We start from the raw sequence: 10,667 nt of genomic DNA, 5'->3' as shown, positions 1-10,667 counted from the left end.
TGTTTCACACCGTTTCTTCCAAAATTGGTGAGCATCAGTTAAAATAGGATAAAATATAATTAATGTGTTATTCACACTAAATTTCTAGCTAATGCATATTACAAAAAAAAAAAAGCATTTAAAGCCTATATGTATAAAGCATTACAAAGATATTCATAATGTGCGTTGTAATGCATTCATATCTTTTAATAAATAGACGTAATCAAACTGAAAATGCATTATAATATTTGAAAGTTTGTCAAGTGTTTTAATGCATTACACTTTCTAAAAGTGTGACAATGACTAGATAAGTTTTATAATTTATTATAACTATGGCTACAATTATTCATGAGGGCACACAATGCATAAGGTGCATTACAAGGCATAATTAATGCATTTTAAGTTTTATAATGCATTATATAAGCTTTTTAATATAAAACATACAAATGTTTAATGAAAAAAAAAAAAAAATTTCTGACACTTAAAATCTATGAAAATGTTGCTATATATAAAAAAAGATATTTAATTTTAATTTCAGATTTTTGCAAGTGCAGCCAGTGAAAATCTGAACAAAAGTATTTATTATTGTGGGTTTCATTAGAGAATAGAAGGATCTTAGTAAACATCTAAGATTTGAATACTTAAATGCTTTTTAAATGTGTTTTTTGGTTGTGGGACAGCCGTTTGGACCAATTCTGTAGAAAGGCACATATATATATATATATATATATATATATATATATTCCTCAGGTCCAGTATTTAAATTGATGTCTAGAAATGTGACAGCAATCAAAAATAGTCTTACAGCATGGCTATAAGGTAGGTCATAACTTTACAAGATGTTAAAAAAAGACCAAGATTTTTATGGATATTTCAATGTATTTATTAAACGTTCATAATCTTTATTTACCATTTAATTTTCTCTGATATTCTCAAGAAAAGAAAAGATGCTAGCATGTTATTAGTGTACCAGTCCCTCTGGCCCATTGCACAAGCAAACAACCACAATAAAACATGCATTTTGTATTCAAATTCCTCTTTCAGACACAAAGCAGCACAATTCAGCTCTTATTAAAATGTAATTCTTGCACTTGAGCTTTTATTTGTTTGCATGTTAATTAGCATAACACTGATTGCTTGCTGGTTAGCTGCAGGTGTGGGGTTTCACTGACACCGTCAGGCACTACTGAACGACTCAAAAGAGGGCATTGAGAGTCTCTTTACCTTTACATAAAACACTCAGGCAGAGTGGTACAGTATAAGAGAGCTCAGGTACAGTCCCAGCAGCCCACGCTCAGCCAACTCGCTCCTCGTCCTCGAGTGTTTTTACATGACGCCTCAGTTACGCAGGTCTCTATGAATAGCATAGAAACATCTACGAAATCATGTTTTCAAAACACTATTAATTCATGACAAACCATGTCACCCAATCTGTGATTGATCGCTGCGGACAGTACAAAATATAAACAGTGTTCCGTGTCCAATTTTTTTCCCTCACGCCGTAAGCAAGTACCTCTGCTCGTTCTTCTGATGTGCGTTCTCTAGAGTCAGCACCGGGACGCTCTCCTGGCTGGAGGGAACCTTGCATGCTTTGCAGAGAATCAGTATCAGAACCAGTATGAGAACAGCTACCAGGATGTTGCATGCTATGGCCACCACTGCAGCGGTGGACAGTCCCGTAGTGGAGATGGAGTCTTCAGGGCCGCATAGCTGCATCGCTGACACAGAGACGGCCTCCTTCCCTCAGACTAGCTGTCAGCCCCAGAAGACACCACTCTGATCTGTGACCTGTGAAGCTCAGCGCTTCAAAGCCCTGCTTGTTGATGTCATCATCACTCTGCTGTCATTATTTTTCACCCAGGGGTCCTCCTGATCGTCTTGTCTGATCCTGTGTGAACAAGTGCTTCCTACTTTTCACATCTCTTATGTTTACATATCAAGGACACACTGTGTTCCGGTGTTAGAGGAAGAATTTAAAACTGGATGATGGATCAAGAGTGAAGACTGATAATTAGTATTTTTTGGTCTTAGGAGCTCTTACTTTAAACGACTGTACAACATCACAGTCATTCACTGCTGGACTTCTTTTTTCGTTGGCTCAACTTTGTTCTGAGAGGTAGGTGGATTTGGACAGCAGGGTGGCTTTCTTTTGGATGAGGTCTTGAATGCAGTCGCCACCATTCATCTTAGGCTTTCTTTCCTATGTGACAGAGAGAACAGGAATATTTAAACAGGTATCACAATACTGTATTTCATAAAATCTGCAGGATGAAACTGGATTGTGTGCCACACAATGTCGTCAGCTTTTTGATTTTGTTCCAGTTTTCTATTATAGGTGCCAGAAGCTCAGTGGCATTATTCACAGAGGAGTCAGTGGTGTGAGAAAGGAACTGCCTTAAAATCCCATTCTTTTCCTGGTGTGCTCAATGAAGCCTTCACAAGCCTCTACCTGGTTACTGTCTGTCTCTGAAACTCCCCTCTGAATGCACAATGGATCTGGCATTGCTTTCAGACACACACACACACGCACACACATATAAAGAAGACTACATGCTTATGCTCTAGTCTACCTGAAAAAAAAAACATTCTCAAGTCAGTCGTGGTAAAATAAATAACAAATATTATGAGAGGATGTTGTGAGCCAGTAAATGATTTCTCTTCTGTGTAGCTCATAGATTGTAGTGGGAAGTCCTAGCAGGCCCACTCCTCCACAGTTCAGCCGTGTAGAGAGGGGCACAGAAATCTGCACTGTGCAGTGAGTGTCTCTGAAGAGGGGCTCCTCCTCCACAAGCACATTTACACACATACAGCTACATGAATAATTCATTCCCTTAACTTTAACTAAGTATTATATCAGAATCATGTGGTCAAAGAAATGCAAATTCTGTCATCGTTTACTCTCCCTAATGTCATTCTTACAACTTTTGGTCCCACTTTATATTAAGTGGCCTTAACTACTATGTACTTACATTTAAATTAATCATTTAGTACAATGCACTTATTGTGTACATACATGTTTTTACGTTGCACATATTTGAAAAATATCTGCATGTAATTACATCTGTAATTAATTTCTGTAATTACATTTATAATTACACTGTTGACCCATCCCTTACACCTTAACCCACCCTTAAACCTACCCATATCACCAAACCTGTCTCTAACCTTACCCGTTTCCCACCTCAATAGAAGCAAAAGTGTTTTGCAATACAATATGAACACAATAAGTACATTGTACTTATTTTTGATGTAAGTACATAGTAGTTAAGGCCACTTAATATAAAGTGGGACCCAACTTTTTTTTTTTTTGAAATGGAAAATTAGATGTTTTGCTAGGATATATAAGGGGCCCAAGTATTATTTATTGTGTGGGGCCCCCCTCTGTGAAATCTCAGCCCTTCAGCAACAGCTGAAGACGTGAATTGTGTCAAATTTCAGCAAGTTTGACACTGACGCAGAACGTTATTGCAGATGCACAAATGAAATTTAAGAGCAACAGTAGAGAGGAAATATTTATAATAATAGAAACTTATCATATGACTTATTGCAATATAGTCCAAATGTTGTGTGGACCACTTTTTGATAGGATACGTATTAAAATTCTGGCCAGTACCGACAAGCTGATAATTTGATATGCTATGATGTTAACTGATAAATGGCCAATTTAAAATGACTATTAATTTAATTATTTTCTGTTTGAATAGATTAAAAACAAAACTAAAATCTGCACAGTACGAAACAATAACAGTAACACAATAGGGACTGGTTGACAGTATCGAATTCTCAATTTGAATCGTTTCTCATAACTAAACATTATTTGTATTGTGCCTCCCCTCCAATAAACCGCAATAAGCTTTGTACTCTGTTATTTTTGATATGAAACAAAGTCTCAGCTTTCACATTTGATCAATTCAAATAATAAAAAGAGAAAGAAATTCAAATAACAAAATGCCGTTTTGGAGCTCTTTAATGTGGCGTGACAGATCGCTTCTCTTCATCTTCTTCTCTTTACTGTTAGTTACAGCATGAAATAAACATTGTAAACAATAAACAACATTAGAAGGTATGTTGAACGATACATTACATAACTTGTATCATGTCTCATGTAATCACTGCTGAAAGACATTAGCAAAACAGCGTGTTATGACAGCTATTGATTAAATGTTTATATATAAAAAAAACTAATTGGATTAGAAACAAAATTATCAGGAAAAATATTTTCACAAAGTTATTAGACCTATTAAAAAAACTTCCTTATGTGCAATTTAAATGTTTGTATACAAGTCATTTGTTAATTTTAAACTTTAATATTTAACAAGCTGACAGGGCTCCCTTTAAAGTTTACAGCATTAGTAATTTTTTTCCCTTTAGAAAATGTACATGTTCTGTACATCAGGTACCTGATATATCTAAATGAATTGATAGTAAAATCGAATAGTGAAATTTGTGTCGATACCCAGCCCTAATTAACAGTGCTAATAAATTATTGATGATGGCAAAGGTAATCTAAATGTAAAAATAGGGGAAATAAGCATTCATACACAAATATCCAATACTGACCAATATTAATGAATGAAAAAAAAAAAAATCTTGAATAGAGTCATAGTGAATAGATAATCACTATGGTACTGATATACTATACATCCTTATTTTTGGAGGCCCTGGTCACTATACGCTTCCACTGAATCGGGAAAACGCATAGTGAGCCTTCTTTAGAATATCCGTTTTTGTTTGACAGAAGTAAGGGCGACAAAAGGGCGAGTAAAAGACAGAATTTTTGAGTGAACTATCCCTTTAAATGCACAAAAACAAACACATAAGTTAAGACTCACAAAGCCCATGCTTCCCTTCGTGCCCCAGCAAACCCGTCTCAAATGAAAGTGTGTCTAAAAGGGGACATTGAGAAGATTAGAGCACTCTTCCACAAGGCCAATTTCCAACCAAAATGAGTCAACCTTCCGTCCAGTCACACAAGGAAGGAGAATAACAGTGAGGTGCCAACAGCAGGGATGGAGACTCGCCAACATCTGCTGTTTTTGACACAACAAAATCTCAGAAGCTTCCAAAAACATGTGTAGCTTTAATTCAATTTACCCTCATCCACAACAACAGAGCTTTACCTTCCCTCTAATCATCAGAGATTGATTTTGAGATGACTATGAATCACCTGCCTGTCCTCCGACTCAGCAAAGAGAGGGCTCTGTGTGTTTACAATGCTACGAGGAGACTTCACTGCCTCGCTGTTGGGAAATAATGGTGGGATGCTGGGGGGGGGTTGTCATGCTAAAAAGCTGTCAGGGGCAAGTGTAACATACAGTGTGTAATTACACAGGCCCCATAAAAGTCTGTTACAAAAGTTCTTGTCAACCATACACAATGAATTTTACCCATAAACCCACCCTCGACATGCCTCACATACACTGCCAGCCAGCATATTAAAACCGAGATGCTTCGAGAGAATATAGCAGTACTATTCTGGGTGTCATTTGAGCGGAAATGTGTACGTATGTGTGCTGCCAGTGTTATCCTGAACTCATTTCGTTGCAAGTGGCGGGTGGCTTCCACAATAACTGTACAAACCTCCTGAGAGTCTCCTAGCTGAGGTGACTCTCATTTATTATATACCTAAAACTGCCTCAAGCCACTAAATAACAAAGGGCACTTTATTCCTAACCTCCTTTATCATAGGAGTTTGTTTGCTGAAATTAAACAAATTAATTGGGGAGCGACTTTACAATGCAAAACATACTTATGCAAAAAGGGTGCTGGGAAATGAAATGGATAAAACACCGCTGTCCTTACACATGTATTTTTTCATTAGTCTGATGATTCACACAGCAGACATTAGGTCATATAAATTCTCTCTCAAGACACACATCCAGGGCTCCAGACGAAAACAATGTTGTGCCATATAAATATCACTTTGTATTAAAGGAAAATTTTTGCCTTTTATAGATAGATGATAGTTGTGTGTTTATAGGTAGTCATCTATCTATCTAATCAATATGTCCAATTAGATAGATAGTTGTGTGTTTATAGATAGATAGATAGATAGGCAGGCCTATATCACAGTAATGCTGATTGAATAATTCACACTGCTAACACACAAGCAAAGCTGAGATTTTTTTCCCCCCCCCAAAACGGCGCATAAGAGTAATTTCTTTGCTAATTGGACATCACGGCTCACGCTGTGTACATTGCTGTTTGTAGATAACTGCCATGCATGTGATGATATGTTATCTGACAAAACCGCTCATGGATGCATGCAAAGTTCTCCAGTCTTTCGCTATTAGCGACTAGATTTAATTATTGTCACATTTATGACAATTAGGTCCATTCTAGAGTAGGTGCAGTCTAGAGCCCTGAATGACATCCCAACTCAATTCAGCGTCAAGCTGCAGAACAGGAAATAGATGTCCCCTTCGTTGTGGGGGAGCACAAATGCACACAGATTGTTACCCAGAACGGCAGATCTCCAAAGCCAGATGGAAACTGCCATGGGCATGGTGGTGTGCGTAAGATATTAAATAAGACTTCATAATAATGCCTTACATTGCATGCAACATATTCAGCATGCAACGTCTATTGAATCACCTGCCTGGCTATTCATTTGGACAGTTTTTACTGTGGCATACAGCATAGCCATGGTGTATAATATAAAACGTCAGTATTTTCGCACCTCATAAGGCATGTTTCCCCTTGATTGTTATTATAGCTTGAAGTAAAGCCTTAGGCAGGGTGGGGGTTGTCTATTGTCAATCTGAGAGCTGTTCTAATCATTTCTCCTGCACTGTTTGAATTAGAAGTCACGGTGAAGAGAACTTATTTCAGCATTAGAGAGCAACAGGACTTATTGAACTCCTTTGCATCAGTAAAAATTAATGGAGTACTGAACATGAACCTTTCAAAGAAACGTTTGAGCACGGCTCCCCTGCTCAACCAGCGAACCGGCAGAAACGCAATAGAAGCGCAATTAAATGATCAACGATAAAATAAAATAAAAAAGAGAATAAAACCAAACACAATATTGTTTAGTAATAATAATAAAAATATTTATTTTATATTATTTTTCAAATCATCCCGTGGGCCGTATTGGACGTCTCAGTGGGCCGTATACGGCCGTATGTTTGACACCCCTGATCTAGACATAGGCTACTTACAGAGTAACCGAGTGGAACTGACCGCGTGAGTCTCGAGACTCGTTTTTGAAAGTTGAACTACATTAAACGCCACGCTTATGACGCGAGAGGCGACGGTGAGACGCGTGTGTAGCCTATATTGAAAATAATTATAAAAAATAGTAACAAACAGAACGAGTCCTCTGTGGGTGTCCCTTAAGTAGATTTTAAAACACCGCCACTGATTTTTTAAATGTATGTATTAGTATTGTGAAAATCGGTTGAATAAAGCGATTACCTGTAAAAGATCTCGCGCAAAATTACCCCCTACATTTACGTTGAAAGCGAACCTTTTAAAAGCGGTATCACTGGAGACGAACGATCAGAAAATAATGCGCAAAAACACATTAAACCAAAAAAAGCAAGTCAAAATAGCAACCCGAAACATCCGAGACTTCCCTCAGTTCACATCAACACTCCGTTCATCATGGCGCAAATAAGCATTTTAAAGACTTACCCGACAAACACAAGCGTGGCGTATACGCGGTTTCAGAGGGGTACAGCACTCCACAGTACCTGTCTGGATGTGATGGTCCATGAGTGTGAGAACAGCAGCAGCAGCTTGAGATGAGCTCAGTGACGATGCAGCGTCAATCCCTAAACATGGGACGCACGAGGATATGCTGCGAAAACGATTGGGAGACCGAGCACTGTGATAAAAATAGATTGATATTAAAAAAATAAACTCTACACTAAAATGTAAAGAGACATTAGTGCGCAAAATAGCAGCGCCGAAAACGGAATAAATCATTTTGCACAGCTTTCTTTATAAACTGTGGACCAGCTTGATAGTCAACACTACCCCCTGAGGTCGTAATGACATTCTGAAAGTTTAAATTGAATAAAGGATTAAATACAAAATCCTTGATCCCATGATATTACTAAGTATGCCGGATCCCACACTGAATAATGGATATATTCTAACATTAACAACAAAATACTGTGGAAACACGGTACAGTGTTGGTAACAGATTAAACCATGGTACTGGTTAGTAGATACCTATTAGTTATATACAGGTTTAATTCACAGAACCCAGAATCCCCATTGACATGAGCCTATTTTTTTCTTTTTTCTATTTTATGATTTTTAAACCTCAGAAAAATGGATAGATCTTTAGTCATTTCAACATTAAAATTCTCCGTGGGCACTTTAATAAAGACAACAGTGTCAAGAAAATCGCATGTCTGGAAAACAGCTGATAAATCATCTGATAAACCTCAGCCTAACTGTATTCACTGAGGTCATTAGGAAAAAGAAAGCTAGTTGGGCGTAACACAAGCTGTTCTCAAGGAGATCTCCTTTAACTGGATGTGCCAGTGCTAATGATCATGCTCGCATAAGACTAATCACATGAAGATTGGTTCTTTGTAGATCTTTTATTCTTACGGAACTAAGACGAAGAAATGCCATGTTTCTTCCTCCCTCTGTCAATAGGTGCTGCGTTCATCTAGTTGGTCAACAGATTTATTATGGTGGAATTGATCGTTATGAGCAGAATAGATGTGAGATCACGCACAGATAGTCACACGTCCTTAAATCCAAGCCATAATATTGGAAAAAAGTTTATGCACAACTGTAACCAAGTGTGTAGGACCAGTCTGATTGTTTCACAGGATAAGTGAGAAATATTTATCTCAAAATCAATGTGCATTTTATGTCATGAAAAAGCAAGTAACTTGCCTCCCCCTAGTGGTGATTCTAAACAAATACATCGGAGAATGTACTGTTGGAGTATCATAACAGAGGACGACACCACAAATAGACAAAAAAGAAATATTTATTTCATGATAGACCTCAGTTTTCAAATAATTGACTATTCAAAAAATGTACACAATTTCTTTTTTTTTTTTAAGATTTTTTTTTTCAGGATTCACGGACAGCAGTTGTAATATATATATATGACCACATGCAATGGGTTTTTTGTCCACTACACAAACAGGTACTAAGCCCCTAAGCCAGCGCTACCTTGACCTGAGCGGCACTCTTCCATCACTACAGACAGCTGTACTCAAGCCTGGAGCATGGCTAAAAACACGTCCGATGCTTTATTGCAGTCTAGCACTCTCCCACCTCGATTTATGGGTTCAATTTCTGATGGCCGACAACAGCAAAAGGTTTTTCTCCAAGGACTGTATGAGGGACACATCCATGCACTTACGGAGTTTACAGGAATTTTTCAATATCAGACTTTGAGGGACCACTGCTCATAGTGTGAAGGATTTTACTTTTTTTTCTTTCTTCCAGAGGTAAAAATAAGGACATTAAAAAAATAAAAAATGATGTCCATGTCTGCAGTGTGGTGTCCTGTGTTACAAGGTCTCTGGACATATAAAGTGCACTTGATGGCTGAGGTTCTTCAGCAGTGGGTCTCCTCGTACACAACAGCAAAATAAAATTCTGTCCTAACTCAGGGATATGTAGCACTGTAGCACCAGTTGTGTCCACCAGTAAGGCAAGATACTGTAATGTGGCAGGCTGCATACGAGAAACGTGGAATGGCAAAATGTACGTGCTTGTAGAAGACAAGAAAATAAAAATCTCACAAAAACCTCTGGGTATTCATGAAAATCAGTGCACAGAACAGCATTCGGTTTTCCCTTTTCAGTCCAAATTTGGACCACTGAGAACATGGAAATAAATGCTCATCACAGAAACAGCATTCACTGAACCTCTTCCTGAAACTCCATTGCACTTTTACATCCTCTTGAAGCAAGAGGAAGTTATGATGGTGCTCGTATCCTTCATTGTCCAAGTAAGCTAAAGCACTTCCAGCCATGACCGAATGCTTTTGGTTAGCAGCCCCTTCATTCCAGTGAGATGACAAGCAGATCTGGTCACCTGCTCATTCCAGTTGAAGAAATGTTCAGTCTCTTTTATGGTCTTCTGGTTGAGCAGCATCCGGCTGAATGGGCGGATAGGGCTATGAGAGTGCACCGCTAGAGAACGGAGTTAACGCTGCAGCTATATAAACTAGACTCTGTTGGGAGTGAAGAACATGTACGAAAAGGCACCGTATTTCTGGACAGGGCAGATGTACGAATGTGTATGTGCAAGATGAGTCTGAATCCATTTCTTTACCTCCACCTCTAAAGGCATTACCATTTACTAAGGCAAATTCTCTTGTAAAGAAATGCAAAGTGCATCTTTTCTGCTCACATATATTCTTTGTGCTGCTGTTGAACAAATGTTCAACACTGCATTTTAATCATAGATATATCTCTTTAATAAATTATATTTATATATAATTTTATACATCCCCACCCCCCATTATACCCCTCTGGCCGGCAGCGCAACTTACAGGTATTACTGTATAAACTTAAAGCCATGCTTGTCCTTTGGCCACTTCAAGGCAAAGTTCTGCTCTGTTCACAGTTTCCTCCGCTAAGAACGAACAGACTCAGAGCAGTTTTCTTCACAGAGATCACACAGACATTCCGAGAAAGGAAAAAAAAAAAAAAAAAGCATACGAAAGGAGACAGAAGTAAAAATATTCATTGAAAAATATGTTT

Source organism: Sinocyclocheilus rhinocerous, unplaced genomic scaffold (assembly GCF_001515625.1).
Source record: "Sinocyclocheilus rhinocerous isolate Xijiao unplaced genomic scaffold, SAMN03320098_v1.1 scaffold1055, whole genome shotgun sequence".
Lineage (NCBI taxonomy): Eukaryota > Metazoa > Chordata > Actinopteri > Cypriniformes > Cyprinidae > Sinocyclocheilus > Sinocyclocheilus rhinocerous.
This window is presented reverse-complemented; position numbering follows the sequence as displayed.